Genomic DNA, 19505 nt, shown 5'->3' with positions numbered 1-19505 from the left:
GTAATAACATTTTATTGTTTTATATTTTATTTTATTGTTTCCCTTCTACGTGACTGTACAGTACATGAAAGCTGAAGAGGTGCAGAATTTAAGATCTCTCTCACACCTCAGATTTTGCCGGCATGGACAAAGTCACCCCTCCGAACTCGCCCCAAGGTACAAAAACACAAATTCTTGGCCTTTTTTCCATTTTCAAGGTCATGCTGAAGGTTCTGTAGGACACACAGGACCCTGAATTGCCCGAGTCTTACAGAACAACGTCCCCTGATTATATTTTCACGTGGTTTTTAATTCCATGCTACCCTCCAGCCACCAAACGGCCAATTTTATTTAACTACACGAAGCTGTTTTATTATACGAATCCAGAAAAGTATAACCAATTGAATTTTCTTTTGTGAAATATATAGCATCTGACGGTCAAAATAATCCAGGGTTTCACGTGCATCGTCACAATAACGGCCACAACATTGCAACGACAAGGAGAATTGGTGAGCCGTAGTTGAGAGACCAATGGCCTTCGAGTGCAGGCTCACAGGAGACAAAGGTTAAGAGGCAGCGTGGGAACTGGTAATTCGACTGCTGGTAGAAGAACGGCCTCCGATGGAGACAGTAGTACCCGGGCGACCGGAGTTCAAGTACCGCTCAAGGCCAACACCAACAGTGAAGATTATCTGGAACCGGTCCTGGGCCTCCCCTAGGTCGACTCAGCCTCAGATGAGTACTTAAGTGCGATGTGTAAACATTGCCACGAGGGAGACAAAGGTGGCCGGGCGTGGCGCTGGCCACCTACCCACTCGTGTGCCGTGTCGGCCGTCATAGGAGCTTCGCCAACAGCAGCATGCTATACGGGGCATCTTCTGTCTTCGCATACGCAGGTGTCGGCATATCATCACAAATATCATCGCAAACAAAAGTGTGTTTTTTTATTATATTTACACACTTAGAAAATGCAGAGTTGTGAAAAGGATTTACGACGCTGGCAAAACGGATTTCAACAAAAGCCAATCAACACGAGGGGAAGGTGTGTGCTATGGTAAAGCTCGAGGAAAAAAATAATAATAATAAGCGTGCGGATGAGCGCAGAAAGCAGAGCGGTAGAGCAGCGAGCGGAGAGACGTGACGTCACCGGGCATGGCTCACTCACACCCGGCACACAGCGAGCGAATGGGAGCGAGCGAGCGGCCCACGGAACGATGTGTTCTCATTAGCTATTCTTCCCGGCGATGGCTCCTGGGCGCCTTCTCGCTCGCTCGTCTCCGAAGCGGCGGCGGCGGCAGCGGTTGGAGCCGCCCCCAAGGCACGCGCGTTCCGGGATTTGTCCGCCAGCTCCGATCGGGGCGTGAGCACGTGGGCACGTGCTCACGCGCGACGTGCCCACGTGCTCGCGCGCGCGACCCGGCGTCAGGGCTTCTGACTGCCACGATGGAGTTGTCGGCACGGCGACAGCCGCTCTCGCCTTATGCCCGTCGGCGATATAAAATCCCGTTGCCGACTCGGGGAATATTTATTCACGGCCATCTTGTTGGGAGGCGGCGGCGGCGGCAGCGGTGGAGGCAGTGATCGGTGATAACGACGATGATATTTATGCCCACCATTACCGTGTCACTATTACAAGCCATATATATGCTGTATGTCGATAGAGAGATATACATTATATTAACTAGGTGCAAACCCATTGAGACATCAAGTCTCTTTTTCCAAAAAAGGTGACCTGCGTTTGATCATTCGCAAGCAAAAAAAACAGTGCATTACACACCATACCAAATGTAAAACAAAATAACGTTAAATAAACCCAGTGAAATAACGTGAACGTAAGGAATGGATTCAGCAACAGAGCCTCTTGCGTTCGCTTGTGTGGGTCCTCACTGCTGTGTGCGTGTGTGAGCCACGATATCAAGAGCTATTGCTGATGATGTTCACGACGACGACAAAAATCTCTGCGTGTGAAGTCTGAATCAGAATTTGTACTTATCCAGGAGGAAATCTGCCCGGTGGTTGTCCCGTGGGGAGAGTGACCCTCTACGACTGTAGCAGGAGGGAGATTCCACCACTGCCTCAGGGCCACATTGACATGGGAACGGGCCCCATGTTTGTTGAGCACGGGGGGATAGGGGGGGCACACTCTGGATTTATGAAAATAGTTAAAGGCGCAGCCCTGCAACGATGGCCTGCGCGCGCCACTGCTAAACTGAACCAAAACGATTACTCTAACGCGTAAGGCCCACTGAGCTATGTAGCACTCTTTTTCAGAAACGACCCTGCCACAAATGGTAGCCCAGGGATGTGGCTTATCATGTGGACATTTATAGCAGCCAAATACTCTTAACGCACGTCGATTATGAATGTGGAGGGAAAAATCGGAGCACGTGGAGAAAAATCCACGCGACCACGTGGAGAGACATGCAAACTCCAAATATAAAGGTGTCATGGTCGCGATCGAACCCCGACCTACTGGATACCAGGCGAGGAAGATGACGTGACACCCTTCCCCAAGAGCAGTATACAGCAGACTTTCACTATAGGAGACGTCAGCTCGGTACCGTTAAGTGAAAATATGAATGTTGGGTCACCCGCGTAATGTTTGCTAAATTATTATTTACACCATTGTGCAGTGATTTACATAAATATATGCATGCTGGTGACAATGCACGCTACTATGATGATGATGATGACGTGCTGTAATGTCATATACAGACCTTCTTGAACAAGTTTATGTCACAGTCGGTCCTTAAAAAGCATTGTTCTGGTTCAGAAATAAAATTTGACACTCTCCAACCAAGTGAGGACTTGTTGTGATTTATATCTGAGTTAACGAAGACCTCAAGAAAACACCGCTGTTTCGTTGTTTGTTTTAGATTTTACTTGTAGGTAATTTTGTATGTTTTGTATGTATGTTGAACTTGTTTCACACCGTATGTAGCCAACCTTGCTAATCGGAGATGCGGCAGAAGGACAACAAACTAAAAACGAAGGGCAGTTCGGATGAAATTCGTTTTCAATCTCGGTTAACAAGTGCATAGCTCCCACTGGCGCTCCTAATATTGGAAGGGAGAGCGTTCCAGACGGCCGCAGAAGCGCATCTGAAAGCGGCGCGATGCGGTGACCACTGATATCTAGCCAAAAGCCGCTGCTGCAAGGATGACCGAAGTTCGCGCCATGGTGGTTTATGCTCCTTGACAAAATGTTGGTGAAGAGAGCAGAACTCCTTGCTCTAAATCTACATGGCAGAGGTTGATGGAGACAGCAGCAGCTGTAAGTTTACACGGAAGGTGGCTGACGAGCCAGACGCTTGCGTCACGAGTAGCGGAACCGTGCATCGCTGCTGCTGCTGTGATGATGACGACGACACCTCCCGATTTGGTGTTCGTGAATCGGGCATTGAGTCTATGTTACAAAACTCATAATTTAAATTTATAAAGCGCCCTTAAACAATCGTTCTCAGGGCGCTATGCATGGAAAGGCGAAACAAGTTTAACATCAACCAAGGAAAGTATAAGTGAGAAAGATATTTGAAAGTAACTAAAGAGAAAGAAAGACATTATAAACAGATAACGTTTTTAGTATAGATTTGAAGATTTGCAGCGTCTCAGAAGTCCCCTGACCTCGAAGGGCAACGAGTTTACAGTGAGGGAAAAAAGTATTTGATCCCCTGCTGATTTTGTACGTTTGCCCACTGACAAAGAAATGATCAGTATATAATTTGTATGATAGGTTTATTTGAACAGTGAGAGACAGAATAACAACAACAAAATCCAGAAAAACGCACGTCAAAAATGTTATAAATTGATTTGAATTTTAATGAGGGAAATAAGTATTTGACCCCCTCTCAATCAGAAAGATTTCTGGCTCCCAGGTGTCTTTTATACAGGTAACGAGCTGAGATTAGGAGCACACTCTTAGAGGGAGTGCTCCTAATCTCAGCTTGTTACCTGTATAAAAGACACCTGTCCACAGAAGCAATCAATCAGATTCCAAACTCTCCACCATGGCCAAGACCAAAGAGCTCTCCAAGGATGTCAGGGACTAGATTGTAGACCTACACAAGGCTGGAATGGGCTACAAGACCATTGCCAAGCAGCTTGGTGAGAAGGTGACAAAAGTTGGTGCGATTATTCGCAAATGAAAGAAACACAAAATAACTGTCAATCTCCCTCGGCCTGGGGCTCCATGCAAGATCTCACCTCGTGGAGTTGCAATGATCATGAGAACGCTGAGGAATCAGCCCAGAACTACACGGGAGGATCTTGTCAATGATCTCAAGGCAGCTGGGACAATAGCTACCAAGAAAACAATTGGTAACACACTACGCCGTTAAGGACTGAAATCCTGCAGCGCCCGCAAGGTTCCCTGCTCAAGAAAGCACATATACATGCCCGTCTGAAGTTTGCCAATGAACATCTGAATGATTCAGAGGACAACTGGGTGAAAGTGTTGTGGTCAGATGAGACCAAAATGGAGCTCTTTGGCATCAACTCAACTCGCCTTGTTTGGAGGAGGAGGAATACTGCCTATGACGCCAAGAACACCATCCCCACCGTTATACATGGAGGTGGAAACATTATGCTTTGGGGGTGTTTATCTGCTAAGGGGACAGGACAACTTCACCGCATCAAAGGGACGATGGACGGGGCCATGTACCATCACATCTTGGGTGAGAACCTCCTTCCCTCAGCCAGGGCATTGGAAATGTGTCGTGGATGGGTATTCCAGCATGACAATGACCCAAAACACACGGCCAAGGCAACAAAGGAGTGGCTCAAGAAGAAGCACATTAAGGTCCTAGAGTGGCCTAGCCAGTCTCCAGACCTTAATCCCATAGAAAATCTGTGGAGGGAGCTGAAGGTTCGAGTTGCCAAACGTCAGCCTCGAAACCTTAATGACTTGGAGAAGATCTGCAAAGAGGAGTGGGACAAAATCCCTCCTGAGATGTGTGCAAACCTGGTGGCCAACTACAAGAAACGTCTGATCTCTGTGATTGCCAACAAGGGTTTTGCCACCAAGTACTAAGTCATGTTTTGCAGAGGGGTCAAATACTTATTTCCCTAATTAAAATGCAAATCAATTTATAACATTTTTGACATGCGTTTTTCCGGATTTTTTAGTTTTTATTCTGTCTCTCACTGTTCAAATAAACCTACCATTGAAATTATAGACTGATCATTTCTTTGTCAGTGGGCAAACGTACAAAATCACCAGGGGATCAAATACTTTTTTCCCTCACTGTAGGTGCCGCAATTGCAAATGTGCCATCACCACCACGAGTGTGGAGCCATAGAGACCCTGGTGACAGTGAGCAATGCGCAATCTGAGGATCTTAATGATATTCTTTGGGTCTTTCGGTAAAGTCACGTAGACATGTTCAAAGAAAATAACAAAAAACTACGACTTTTCGATCGCAACACAAGCGGTCATCATCAGGAAAAGGGGGTTAGCCTCTAAAGGCAAACTGTTTATAAAGGTTTGAAATGGGCGTAGCCCAAGTGTCAGCAGCATGGGCGGGGCAGCTGATATTAATGTGAGTGGTGGGCAACGACGGCGCTGGTGGTGAGTTTCCACCAATTAAAGGGCTGCCAGGTAAAAAATTAGCATGTTAATGTAAGATCGGAGAGCAGCCTCCACGGCAAGCGCACTGGGGTGGCTATGTTAATGTGAGAGATTACATAGCCACCTCAGCGCGCCCTGTTCTGGGTAGCGACCTCAGTCGCAGCACACACCCGGAAAAGTTTGTCATCATTTTCTTTATTGCTCGCGCGTCAAGTTATCCGCCGCCGCGTTTTGTGCAGCCGATGCGGGTTTAGTGTGAGGTAGGGTGGTGGTGCACACAGGAGCTTAGCGGAAACCCTGAAGCCATGGGAATCCCGTCAGAACCGAATGGGCCCAACATAGAAACAAAGTCACTAGATATTTTAAACTTGCACTTAAAACCACGCGATACACCGTGGTGTGGAAGTAACCAGGGGTGCCTGCCATGCGGTTGACACTATGACATTGCCGTACGATGCGAAATCCTCGACACACAAAAAAAGAACCACTGTTTTTTTCTCAATATCATTGCAATGATAGTTGAGAAAAATATTTAAAATTATCACTAAAAATGGTTTCCGGTGTAATTCACTGGATGTCAATTACGTGACGTGATCACTTCCATGGTCAACTTAAAGATGTAACTATTATGTTTGAAACTGACGGCTCGTGTGTTGCCAGCATTACAGATTGTAAATCTGCACAGTTTGGATAACTTATGGCAAGCTGATGGTGAGAGAACCTTGGCTGATGAACTTTTAAGTCATATTTAGTCTCACTTGGAGTACAGCACCAGAAAGCACAACAATAATACTACAAGAATGTAAAACACAGTTACGGAGCTATGGGGAATCCACGTGGTAATAATCGTCACATCGTGACATTTTTTGTAGGCTGTGTCGTGAATAATAACAGAGAAATAAAATTATCGGCAAATAAAATAAAATCCTTAAGAGGTCTTTTGGATTAGACTGCGTAAATATAAATGTGTCGTTAAACCGGCCACCACCCGACACGGCCAATTAGTAAGGTTTTATCGAATACACAAAACGTGCCAATTTGTTACTGCGTGTTAAACTAAATAAAATCTTCTCAAACACCGAACATCTCTACTCTGGTTCTTTCGGTAAAGTCACGTAGGTGAAAAAATAACCTACGTACTTTACCGAAAGAACCAAAGAGTATGGATCCTTGCAGTCACGAAAACTTCAAATCTAGACCGTACATCTCGCCCACCAGAGGGCAGTCAATCTCACGTCGTTATTTTCAAGTTTTCTTGGCTTTCAGATCATTCGGATCTCTCAGATTGGGGATACATCTCTCACATGGGTGGGTTACCCACTGGACCACACATTCACTCGCTTTGTACAATGCAGTTCAGATTTATTTAGACTGGAGGAGCTATAAAGCTCTTTTTCACAGATGTCCAGTAGGGGCGGGTGAGAACGTCACAACAATAAACAAAACAAAAACACGATAGGAGTGCAAAGTGCAAGAAAGGTAAACAAACCACCCAAACTCAAACAAACACTTAAGGAACCTGGCTTTGTCGAGCTAGGGCAGTGTGTCTCAAACTCTTGATATCCGGACAAGGACAAAGATCCCACATATAGCCTTAACAGACTGCTGGGGCAAGTGCTGTTAGCGAGCACCTACGAAGGTGGGAACGGTACACGAGAGGGTGGGTGGCCAGCACCACGTCCGACTGCCTTTGTCTCCCCAGCGCTGATGTTTAACCACTGCACCAGGTACTCCTTTAAGGCTGAGTTGAAGTAGGGGAGGCTCAGGATCAGTTTAAACGTTCGCTGGCACTGTTATTGGTCGTGAATGAGAATCGGAGTCAGGTCACCGGGGTTGGTAACGCAGTGCGCTGACCTCTGCGCCACTTACACACGTACAGGCATCTCACGTACACGAACATCCACAAATCCATATGGGCATATACTGTATAGGAGAGTGAGACACGGGCGGTGAGCGACATGGCGAGAGAGAGACGTGGAGGGAGGGAGACGGCTGGATGAAGAGACATGCAGTGAGAGACTTATGGAGAGTGAGAGACATGGAGAGTGTAAGCTATGGGGAGAGGGTGACATGGGGAGAGAGATACATGGGGATAGAGACATGGGGAGACAGAGACACGGGAAGAGAGAGACATGGGGAGAGGGAGAGAGACGGCTGGATGGAGAGACATGCAGTGAGAGACTTATGGAGAGAGAGACGTGGGAGAGTGTAAACCATGAGGAGAGGGCGACATGGGGAGTGAGAGACATGGGAAGAGCGACATGGGAAGAGAGAAACATGGGGAGAGAGAGACATGGGGAGTGAGAGAATGAGGAGAGACATAGGAAGAGACACGGGGAGAGAAAGACATGGAAAGAGATATTTGGGGAGAGAGATGCATGGGGAGTAAGAGATACATGGGGAGAGAGAGACATTGGGAGAGAAACACGTGGGGAGAGAGAGACGCGGAGAGAGATGTTTGGGGAGAGCGACATGGAGAGTGAGTGACACGGGGAGAGAGACCGAGCGAGACAAAACAGACCCTCCCTGCACCCTTGGATTGCCTTTCACGACCCCGGAGGGGGGGGGGGTCACGACCCAGTGTGTGAGACACTGGTCTCGGGTGACCACCCAGATTCAAGCCTCTGGCGTCTCAGCGGTGCTGCCTCTGCACCGTGACACGTGCCCCACACTGTTCTGAGGCTTGTATGACGGTGCTACCAAGGGCCCCCCCCCCATCCATACATTTGCCTCAGATAAATCACCGCTCTAAACGACAGGGGAATCGTCGATGCGTGCTGTGCAAAGCCGTGCACTTGTATGAACAAACGTACGTTTATGACACGTTCTTTGATTTGGTAAAAATAAAAAAATTGAGCGATCGGCAAGTTTCGTTGATGATGCTTATACAGGCAACGAAGAGAAATGGTTACAATATAATCTCGGCTCTTACCCATCTGCTTCCCATCCACAAGACCCAAACCGGTACGATACGAAGCGCATAGCAGCGCAATTGCTTCAAAAACAATTTTTCTCAACGTTTTTTGTCGTTGTCTTTTTCGGGTCTCAAGCAAATCCTCAAGGGCATCGTAAAATACCACCGCGGCATTTACCCCAATGGAGGGGAAAAAAAATCAACAGTGAGATAGATTGTTTACGAAATTAACACACTGCGCAGCGTCAACTTGTAAACAGTTTTAATAGCCACCGAGAAAGGCAATTGCACCTCCTTAATATATTTTCTTTGCAATAACATTTATTGGGCATGTTTGTACCGCGATTTCAACAGCTCTCACCAAAAGTGCGTGGCATTTTTTTTTTATCTGCTGAAAGGGGAACGCGAAAACCTTTGCGAATGCGCTCCGCATTTTAGCGCGTGCCAATCGACTTCGCCGCTGCACATTCGAAGTCAAGAGACAAGGGGCCCCAGACTGACCGTGGCAACAAAACAGACTTTTGATTTAAAGCTTTCGTGACTGCAGTAATTCATATTCTTAGCGCTTTCGGTAAAGTCACGTTGACTTTATTGTTTCCCTTCAACGTGACTTTACCGAAAGAGCTAAGAATATAAAAAACAGACTTTCTAAAAAATCTGAGCGACGCAAACCCACATGGATTTCACACCCAGCGAGGCCTGCTGTCAGGTCTCTGTTAACGCCTCGCCTCTCCTCCACTGCCCATCCTCTTCCTCTGTATAGATGTCAAACGCATTCATACATCAATTGATTTAAAACAAAAACGTAAGATTTGTAGGAAGTCAATCCAAAATTGCAATTGGTAAAAAATATATTTGAATCGGTTTGTTTAACACGTAGGCACAAATCTGGCTGCCGCCTGATGAAGCTAGTTGTAACTACTGGCGAAACGTCGTACTCAGATTGTAAATGTTGTGGATTTGCTCTCCAACACACCGATGTGCTGTACTAGTAACGAATTGGCACGTTCTATTTACGTGACAAACATTACTAATTGGCTGTGTCGGGTGGTAGCGGGTTTAACGACACATTTATATTTACACGACCTAACCCACAAAAAACACCCTGTATGTTTAACACGTAGGCTTTCGCGACCAATATCATCCATAAGAGATTTTTCATATTTACGCGATATAACCCCAAAACCTCTATTATGAAACACCTGTATTATGGCTCAATCGACTTGAGTGAGATGTTGCACTTCAGACCCAGACATTACGCAGTTTCCCTCCTTAACATCTGTGCATTCCTCTCTTAGAGCGCACCTCTATCGCCCATTCTCTTCCCTCCCCTCGTCCTCTCGACTGCTTCCCCCAAGGAATCCCTCTATCGTGGTCACTCATTCCTCAATAAACTCGTTCCACTCCCCTTGCCATCAGCATCGTTCTATTCTGTCACCGGTTTTTATTGTTGTAACTATGTCAAGCGCCTCCAGTGAATGCGCTCTATAAATATAACAAATAATTACAAGATTATTCATGTGGCTGGTGAGCGAACCACTCCTACTTAAGAGCCCTGCCAGCCACCTACTGGCCCAGCCTAATATTGACCGCCTGCCTACAGTACAGGACATACATGTGTAGGTGTAACCTATACCAAATAAAGGGCCTTATAATAAACACAACTTTACCCTATCGCTCCGGCAATAATTAGTTAGCGAGTGCCTATTTCTACTGTGCCCCATGTATGTACCATACACATGGCTATAGGTATGCTGTGTGGACTGTGTACACGATTCTTTATGCGTTAGGGATGAGTTTTTGGATTTTGAGACGTAATGAAAATATCCGATTTTTTTTGCATCTTCGGATCATTTACGTGACGACATACATATGTGGGTGTCTTCACGTTCGCAAAAAGCGACGCCACTCAATGCCACGCGATATCACGTCTTTTTGTGGGGGAGGGGGGGAGGGTACATTCCGAAACGAAATTGTTTTTGATTGAAAAAAATAATAGGTTTTACCCATCCTGGAAATAAAACAGGTGACGTTAAAATATTCAAACACCAAATAGAAACATTTTGCAAGGAGTCAAGTCTGCATTAACCACATGTACTTGTGGTGAACATGCAAACAAACATGCTCTGATAATTATGATATATGCATTGTCTTTGAAACCGATTGGCCTACGCCATACAGGACTCTTCTTTATGACCTAGTCTCACCAGTGCCAGACCAGAGAACGCCAAAAGGCGCACAGGACAAAGACAATGCACTATCAGAGCGTTTATAGCTCGGGGTGAGTAGCTACAAATGACACCTTTTTTGATTGCTCCAAAAATGTGTATCTACGCCTGTTTTTTTACATGTCTTTTATATATTTTATTATTCCAATCACCGGGAGTACGAGCCTTTAAAGCACGGTGCAGACAATCTGCACGCCCTTTTGTAGTAAGGATTCCGCATAGATCAATCGAAGGCATTATGTAAAATAAGCAATGAATCCTGGCTATTTAGCGTTTGCCGCCCACCTAATTTGACAGCATATGTGGCTACGTCATTAGATTTCAATGGACTAATGACATCCACGGGCGATGTTTCATAAATAATATTATTATTTCACCATGGGAACTGACAACTTAAATATTCAGTCTAGCTCATAAACACGTCTCGAAAATAAAGCAAAATTACATTGGAACAAGTGCGGGTATATAACACGTGATACGGTACTGCGATTAGGACCTGCACTGATAATACCTTGATAATTAATTAAGTCCTATAATGGAAAATCAACTCATTATTCAGATGCCCAAAGTACTGCAGTTGAACAAATGTAAGCGAATGCAGTGACCGGATATGGAACATTTGACAAATGTAAGCATCTGAGTGCGTACTGTCGTGGAGGACTCTTCTGTATGAATGGCTGCGCCAAGAAGACGAATAAAAAAATCGTGCCTCTCGTTTACTTCCACGTTCAAATGACACTTCGTAACGAAATGCAATCGTCCCAAAAGTCGAACATTATCTGACATTTCAGTCACCCGTCGCGACCACCCACTGAAACTCCAGCACGAGAATTGGACGTCCTTAACATTCATCCGTTTGACCTCCGCTCCAAAAAGTGCCATGCCCATGTTTGGGAATAGAGGCGAGGAGCCACATGCCTTCCTTCATCTGGCACGCTCGAGGGCAGGCGAATATTTAAAGAGCGAGCACTCATCGTATATATCCCACTAGTGGCTCTCGCTTTCCTTTGGTAAATTGTGGCTTGTCGTGGTTGGCAAGGTATCAGTATGGACAGCCTGCAATTGAGGGCTTTCGGATAATTATGCAATGGCCTGCCACAGAGTAAGCCTATTGCTCTACTTGCGAAACCGCAAGCCAGCACCGGTGGCAGCCACAATTGTGGGGTTTTTGTGTGCGTGTGTGTATGTGCATCTCAAGGCTGTGTCGCGAGAAGCAGTAGCAAAGCAGCAAGCAAGAAGGCAGCAGTGCTGGCTCTAGACCGAGCAGTGATGCAATAATAAGCAGTGATGCACACGGATGATTCATCACAATACTGCATAAATTATAAACAGGTACAAGTACAGGGCTGGACCGAGATATATTACCGGATAGAAAATGTATAACATGTTGTAATAGTTTAAGTTGCTGCTGCTCTAATTATAGTATCTTCACAGAATATTAATAACTCAATGGCATCACCATGGATAAGATAAAAAAATATCAGCAGTAATGTTGGGGTGGGGGGGGGTATGAACATCATGCATCCTGTTATCTGTAATACTATCACAGTGCATCTGTGTCCAAATAATGTGGATAAAAGGAAAGAATGTGGAATGCGGATATGGGGAGTTTATTGGACCCTATACATCCTGCAGGACCCAACAGAAGGCATGCGGATGAAAAATGATTTCTATTGTAGAAAGCGATTTTGCTTCAGTCAGCTGCATTGCAGAGAGTAAGCAAAGCCCAAGTGAATAAACTCATTTAAATAAAAGTCAATATGTAAATAAAAACTAGATACAGCGGAAATGGTACGCTGTGCAGTGGTGCACAATAAGCTTGCAAGGATGGCACAATTTGTGAAATTTAATTACCGTGAAATATAAAAACGAGACAAAATACTTAATTCTGTAAAAAATAAACATTTTTTGTTATTGAATCATATCTGGGCACAATCCAACATGGACTGCGTACATCGAATCACGTCCAATTCAACGTGATCCAAAATCTGATCGCTTGCAAACGTGTGTTGGCTGTCAACATTTCTCAGTAAATACTGTACAAAACTACCGGACAGTACATTTAAAATGTAGTTCGAATATATATATTTTTAATCCGCTTTATTTACTTACAATGTAACTATGGAAACAATACTGCAACCAACTGTGAGGTCCCAGCGTGCAATGGTAATGATGCACTTCTAACGGCTGACACAGCCTCGCAGGAGTGAAGCAGAGGCTTGAGAGTCTTGTAGCCCTCAGTCGGCCTCCTGAGTAGGGGCGCCCACACCACAGGCAAGGACGTGGTGAGAGGCAAGGCAACCACGTGGGGTGCGTTTCCTTCACCCACCCGCACGGACCAGAGTGGTGAAGTATGGTCACCCCCTCACCCCCTGCTCACGATCGACACACGAGAGGCATAACAGTTTTACATTTGCCCACCTTGGCTCAATCACACGCACGATAGGATGACACGCAAATGTCTGTCCGAATGTAGCAAATATATCCGACACTTAGCTCAGGCGATATTGATTGCTACATGTTTCAAAAAGCAGCTAAAGGAGAGAATGAAACTTCCTCCGGTCACCAAAGTGGCGGACTCAAGGAAGTTTTGCTCCACCTGACATCATTGATCTTTTTGAACAAACGTCGCCCTCCATTGGATATGCTGACCTGGGTGCCACGGTGAAGCCCTGCGGGAATAGCAGAGGTCACCGGATCCGAGTCGGTCTCGCGGCGCGGCAGTTGTGACAACAATGCAGCAGCACGACGTCTCTTTGACTCACCTTCTTCTTCCTCCCCTCATCCCTCCCCCCCAGCAGGAGAAATCGGAACTTCCACGGTGAGTCGATCGACAGGTATCGTGTGGGAGGGGTACAGTGTGGGATATTCTCAGGACAAATATCCTCAAGAAGGGGGCGGGGGGGGCTCTCTGGAGTTCTATTCTCGTGGGAGGCCCTTCTGGCAGCAGTGGCGTGAGCAAGAGATTACAGGGCTGCACCTCTGCCATCGCCGCCATAATAAGCGTGTAACTTGCCGTGGTGTATTTCCATATCTTTACTGCTCAGATAATATAACACGTAATTTCAGGCCATCGACATCGAGCGTGGCAGATGCGGATAACCGATGCAAAAATGGAAAATGCAAAACTCTCCAGTAGTCTCCGACTGTGGTGATCCAGAACATACAGGATACAAGGTATGATGACGCATTGCCCGATCCACAAATACGAAAGGGACATCACAGCGATGATGCACTTCGCTGCTCCTGACGCGGTTGTCTGACTTGACCACCTGAGCGTGACATTGTAGCCGTTGCCCTGCATTTACATCAGCAGCCGTACGGAAAGAATAAGCACGTGACACGTGGACACGCTGCACGATGGCGACTCCAGCAAGGTCTTTATCAGGGTAGATGCAAATTTTGGTGGGAAATCGACAAATCAACTCAAAGTAAAATGCATCAGTGGTCTGCAGATAGCAATAACAACAATAGATAATCCACTGCCAGCAATGGATAGGAAGATTTGTGGATACGATGCTGACATAAATGAGGAGGCCTACAGAGCTCGAAAAACTGGCTGCCCCCAAAAGTACAAAAACCGTGGGATTTGGACCCAGGCTAGGATTATGGATGCATTGTGAGAAGATTCGGTTTCTAGCCACATAGTGGTGTTGTTAGACAGCACAACTCACATTTGGTGGGTTAAAAGTTATAATCCTTGGTCAGGAATGAAGTCAGCTCATGGGCCCTCTGGGATTGCTAACACATCGCTTTGTGGCCAAGTCACTAGCGGTTATGCTACATGTAGTCCAATCCTAGCCATAGGAATGTGGAATGTCCACCTATAACCCAGATCCACCAACAAAGTTGAGCGCCAATCCAATGTCAATTCGAACAGGGGGACACTATTGCTTAGGTTTCAGATAACCAAGTTCACTCCGGTGTTACGTTTAGTGTCGGCAATCGTTTATGCACAGAGTAGTTGTGCAAACACATGGGTAAGTACTGTGTTCGTTTTACATACTAAAAAACAACTGTAAACAGCAGAATATGTTCACCTGGGAAAGCTATTTAAGATGGACCAAAATAACAAAAATTGACATAAAAAGATAGATGTGAGCAGGTTGGAGTTTAGCAAGCTCAACTTGATAATTAAATACTTCGGCTTTCACGACCAATAATATCCATAACAGGGTTCTTTTTAGACCGAAACAGAAGGATTTCCGCCTGGTGAGGCTGGCTGTAATTACCGGCGAAACATCACGGTCTCGAATTGTAAATGTTGTGTGGGGTTTATTCCCCAACACGCGACCAATTAGTAAGGTTTGTCACGTAAACAAAACATTCCAATCCGTTGCTCGTACAGCACACCAGTGTGTTGGAGAGTGAACTCTCATCAGGCGACAGCCAAATCTCCGAGTGTAGACGAAGCGATGAAATCAGTTCACGTGCAGGTGCTGTGGGTTGATTGTTGCATCGGCAGGATCGTGGTGGTTTGGGGAGGCCTTCATCCAGCAGTGGATTTTATCGTGATTCATGACGATTAATTTAATCTCAGGTCAATTTCTACGTAATAGGGCCACCCGGTTGTAGCCTTCCAGCGGTGATCAGTGACAAAAACTGCAGAGTTTCCCATGAAATAAGGGCGGTGATATAGATCAACGACAAGGCCAAGGCTCAGAAACTCTGGCATCACTTGTATAAGCTGAAAAAATATGCCGTTATGCTCAACTAATTATAATTTTAAAGCAGTAAATAAGCAACAGGAAAGTATGTACATTGTACGTGTAATGTAGGCCACGCTTTGCATATTTACAGTGTGGTGTCTGTAATTTATGGGGGAGTTTTCTGTTGGTATAAAGGGCTTAAGGTTTAAACGCTTAACTTGGCGATCATGGTATTGTGGATATCGGGAGGTAAGTTGCCCTGAACCGCCCATCTTAAATAGCGTTGTGCTTGTGCCCGTATGTATGCTGGCCTAAAAAAAATCACCTAGAGATGTCCCGTGAAGAATCTGCCCGTCGTACAACAGCAGTACCCTGCACTCTCTGGTTCTTTCGGTAAAGTCACGTAGGTATAGAATAAAATAAAAGGCAGTATCCTGCCTTAATAAATGCAGAATGTGTTACATAATAAGCCTTTGCCGTGCAGATGTGTGCACTGCACGCAGTACGACTGTGGCACGTACACACACCACCACACACCACCAGCCGCCCTCAGCCCCACAACATGCGGCGACCATCTTATTCCGATTGCCACGGGAACAATGGGAACATCATCGTCATCACCATAATCAGCCCAATCGACAGCTGGATGAAGGCCTCAAATCAAGCCGTCGCCATCTCTTATAGTCCCGCAATGCAGGATACTTTGTAGACGATTCCTCTTCTCCATCTCCACAGTGGACGTCCTCTCTGACATGTTCCATTCCTAGGCGACCAACCTTTGGGTCGAGTTGAGACGTCTTCTAGCAAGAGGGTAATTGCTATGATCGGGCCTCTGAAAGATATATATTTGTTGTTGTTATTGTTCTGCCATTATTTGTTCCATCCTCTGTGCGGGGCATTTCCGTTATTTGCACGGTTGGCTAACTGTACGGTACGAAAGAAGTTCAACATACGTACATCACATGTGGCCACTCCTCCAAAACCGTTGTAGAAGTTCAAGTGTCAGTCACCTCGACACCGTGAAGACCGTTCATATGTCGTGCATTTATTTAGCACGTACGTGCCAGGCTCATTTCAGCTCTTTGCTGTGACAGCAACATTCTGCGAGCACCACCGTGAGCAACAAACGACGATCCCGAGCTCTCAGGATCCTCGAGGCATTGTGAAGATCCCTCCCAGGAGTACGGCAACATCAACGGCCGGAAAATACTATCGGGGCAATTGCTATCAGTGAGTACCTATGAAGGCTACCGGCACGGCACACGAGGGGGCGGGTGGCCAACACCACGCCCGGCCGCCTTTGTCTCCCCAGTGGCGATGTTTTCACACACCGCACCTGGTACTCGTTTGAGTGCGAGTCGACCTAGGGGAGGCCCAAGACCGGTTCGGATAATTAATCGTCACAGGCGTTGGCCGCGAGCGGAAATCGAACTCGGGTCGCCAGGTTCGTAGCGCTAACCGCTACACCACCGCCCCCTTCCCCAGGAGCACGGCACGCATCAAACCCGCCAAAGCCGCACAATCAACACGCGCGCCACGCAACGCCGCTCGCTGACGCCTGGGCAGGGAGGGTTCTGGCGGTGCCCTCTTTTTGGCCATCTTTGCAAGATTTTCTAAATCAATTATTACGGCTGTCTCCCCACAAGTAATCTCATCATGCCACCATAATGTCCAGATACCGTTACGTGCACGTTTGCCGCGGCGTTTAACATGGGTTCTGCGTGTATTTGGAATCGGGTCAAATAACAATTTGCAACATATTTTTCTAATAACAATGAGCATAGGCAGAACTATGTTTTAATGCGGAGATCAAACGGCCTCTACAACCACAGCCCCTGGACCCCTCCCCCGTTGTTGCAGCCTTTCCAGAATTCCCGTCTAAATGAAAACATATTGTCAAGCTTGCATGCTAAGATTAGGCTCACGCCCCAGCCACACACCACGATCCTACAGGGCGTCTATATTTAATGTGGAACACCGGAATGGAGTGAAATCACAGCTGACACGTCTGAAGGCATTCCTGTACTCTCCTGGGGAGCGTTCATCCCACACGTATATATCTCTTTAAAAGGAGTGCAAACCTGCAAGGGCGTATATTTATATAATTATGTGGAAGTTGAAATGGATATTGGTTGTCACGGACAATGTATGCCATTTAAACCTCTGATACAGCCAGACCTTTATCGGTAACTGATCCTCCTGGCGGTACCCCGGGGCACCAAATAACACAAAATGGCCGAGGCAATTAAATATGTTCTTTCTGGGACAATATTTCTGTCCAGGGGTGAACGTCACTCCGCTACTGGGGTACCAATCAATCCGAAATCGGTGCCACTCCGCGATGTCGAAACGCAGCGAGGACGATTGCGCCGAAACCCCGAACGCCCGCGGCACGCACCGTGGTGGTGGTGCATCATCATCGTGTCCAGCTCCGTCGATGCGAGTCGATTGACGCAACGCCGACCATCAACAGACTAGAACTGACCGCATCACGGACATTACGCGAGAGCCGGGGTACTATGGTACCCCGGGCCACTGCCATCAGGTTCAAATGTCAAAACAGCCAGACCACGCCATTGTCAACAACTGCTGGCGTTTGTCATCGTACCCCAACTCACATCTCTCTCGTCCTTTCTATTTATATACAATTAAGGGTCATTGCCCGAAACGTCGCCGACTACATATATTTTAAACCTTTTAAGGCCACGGTGTTATTGAACGGTTTGTTGTTGTTGTTGATAATAAGAATTATGACCATCATCAAGTTGCGAGTTTGACATTTAAAATACATATTGGCATGAGCCGAGTGGAGCGGTGGCGCAGTGGTCAGCACACTGCGCCTACGAAGCCGGGGCCACCCCAGTTCGATTACCCGTCCACGGCGCACATCAGTGGCAATATCCGAACCGGTCCTGGACCTGTCCACCCACCCCCCTCGACACACTTCACCAGCCCGCACTGACCAGAGTGGTCAAATATGATGAATCACCCCCCACCACCGACAACGACGGCGTGCGGAAGGGGTGAAGTGACCGTGCCCACCACCATCATCATCCAGCAGTGGATCAACCAAGGACTGACTTGGCCCGTACATTACGGAACACATAACAAGCCACAGCAATGAGCCCCCCCACCCACACACGACATACCAAGCCAGACGGCGCAGTGACGGCCATGGTTAAGAGGCAGAGACGCCGCGAGTTGAGTGGAAGGACACACGGAGACTCACCTCGCGTGGGGCTAGCCGTAGAGGAGATCAGCGCGCAGCTGCTGCTACAGCTACAGCAGCAGCTACAGCAGCAGGAATGTTGTTTTTGTGGCGTGTGAAGCGGTCTCGTGGAGTTGTTCATTCCTCTTCGGCGAAGGAAGGCAGTAAAGAACCCACGGCTGCGACTAGTACCGCTGCTGCTGCTACAACATCAATAACAGCATCGGCATCATCATCATCGTCGTCAGCATCTCAACAAGAAGATCAGCGCGACATGGGGATGAGAGTCATTGACGCTGCTGCTGCTGCTGCTGTTTACATCTCAGGAACGCAGCAGCCTCGGCATCGCCACAGTCATCGCTGCCCGCACCGCTGCTGCTGCTGCCGCCGCCGCTTGATGCCCAGAGCGCGGCGCTTCAATCGCCGACGCCACTGAAATTGCTGCTACGAGGAGTGATGATGCTGCTGCTTACAAGCGCCGGGGGTGGCGATGATGGATGTTGGTGGATGAGTGAGAGAGGGGAAGAGTGAGTGAGGGAGAGAGAGAGGGGAGTGTGGGTGAGAGAGGAGGAGTAGCGGAGAGAGGATGAGAGAGCGAGATGATGCAGCAGCGGCGCTGGTGGTGCCGCGTCACGTGACTCCGGAATGCGTCAGGGGGAGTTCAACTCATTCCGCTCCCTGCCGGGCACCCCCCCCCCCCCACACCGCTTCCAGGATAGCATCGGCATCGCCACCCCTCCTCCCCCTACAACATGTTACATTAGGGGGTCTAACGTACCCCCCCCCCCACCATGTTGAATCCACAACATGTATTTGTTTTACATCGTGGTGGTTGTAGCGGCATATAGTCCCTGGCGAGATCACGCGCTTCATGTTTAATGCGTACAACGTATTGTGCAGGGTGGCCCAGATGTCTTGTGCCCCTCAATTAATTGACCCGTAACACGTTTTGTTGTTTTGCA

General features: G+C 47.2%; 1 protein-coding gene across 1 annotated transcript in view; it reads right to left on the bottom strand.

Moving 5' to 3' along the window:
- Positions 1–19211, bottom strand: part of LOC116952770 (prickle-like protein 2) — a 41243-nt gene extending 22032 nt beyond the window's left edge. The window contains exon 1 of the mRNA XM_032972394.2: positions 18565–19211. The gene's annotated coding sequence lies outside the window, so the exon portion shown is untranslated. The remainder of the gene's footprint in view (positions 1–18564) is intronic.
- Between the last annotated feature and the right edge of the window lie 294 nt (positions 19212–19505).

Source organism: Petromyzon marinus, chromosome 48 (assembly GCF_048934315.1).
Source record: "Petromyzon marinus isolate PM22_M1 ecotype Great Lakes invasive population chromosome 48, UKy_Petmar_22M1.pri1.0, whole genome shotgun sequence".
Classification (NCBI taxonomy): domain Eukaryota; kingdom Metazoa; phylum Chordata; class Hyperoartia; order Petromyzontiformes; family Petromyzontidae; genus Petromyzon; species Petromyzon marinus.
Note: the sequence above shows the minus strand (reverse complement) of the source record. Positions and strands in the feature narration are given on the sequence as shown.